This window comes from Schistocerca piceifrons, chromosome 6 (assembly GCF_021461385.2).
Source record: "Schistocerca piceifrons isolate TAMUIC-IGC-003096 chromosome 6, iqSchPice1.1, whole genome shotgun sequence".
Classification (NCBI taxonomy): domain Eukaryota; kingdom Metazoa; phylum Arthropoda; class Insecta; order Orthoptera; family Acrididae; genus Schistocerca; species Schistocerca piceifrons.
In genome coordinates this window covers 394,934,595-394,935,383 of record NC_060143.1, presented here as the reverse complement: position 1 = coordinate 394,935,383, position 789 = coordinate 394,934,595, and the positions used below count along the sequence as shown (strand labels likewise).

Sequence of the window (789 nt, the reverse complement as noted above, 5' to 3'; positions counted from 1 at the left end):
TCTGCCAACACTTTCTTTGTCGCCCAGAACACGATAGCCTGCAGGGGGATGTTAAGTTCAACTGTGGTATTTTCCAGGCGGGCTGCTTTAATACTGTAATAATTGTTATAGTTTTGCAGTTAAATTTCTCTCATTTATATTCAAAAGGAGTTCAAACAACTCATAGCATAGCTTAAGGAAAATGTTCCGCAAGAACTAAAAACCGTGTTTCAAAAAATTGATTCCTGTGGATACAAAATATTCAGAGCTGTAGTCGGCTTTTTAATCATCACCATATTATTATTTAGTCAACAGCCTTGCCGCAGTGGTAACACCGGTTCCCGTCAGATCACCGAAGTTAAGCGCTGTCGGGCTGGGCTAGCACTTGGATGGGTGACGTCCGGTCTGCCGAGCGCTGTTGGCAAGCGGGGTGCACTCAGCCCTTGTAAGGCAAACTGAGGAGCTACTTGATTGAGAAGTAGCGGCTCTGGTCTCGTAAACTGACATACGGCCGGGAGAGCGGTGTGCTGACCACATGCCCCTCCATATCCGAATCCAGTAATGCCTGTGGGCTGAGGATGAGATGGCGGACGGTCGGTACCGTTCGGCCTTCATGGCCTATTCGGGAGGAGTTGAGTTTTTATTTTTAATAGTATTATTTATTTCCTTGTTTAATTCAAATAATTTGAAGGATGCACTGATAATTGTTAAACTCTGCATGAACATTTGTAAAACAATGTAATTCATTGTACTTCAGATTAGTTAAAAATATAGTCTAGTGGTTAAGTTAATTGGGTGTAGTTAAGACTG

General features: G+C 42.8%; 1 pseudogene; it reads left to right on the top strand.

Annotated features, from left to right (window-relative positions):
- The first annotated feature begins 286 nt into the window (after nt 1-286).
- LOC124803628 lies at nt 287-403 on the top strand (annotated as a pseudogene).
- The last annotated feature ends 386 nt before the right edge of the window (nt 404-789 follow it).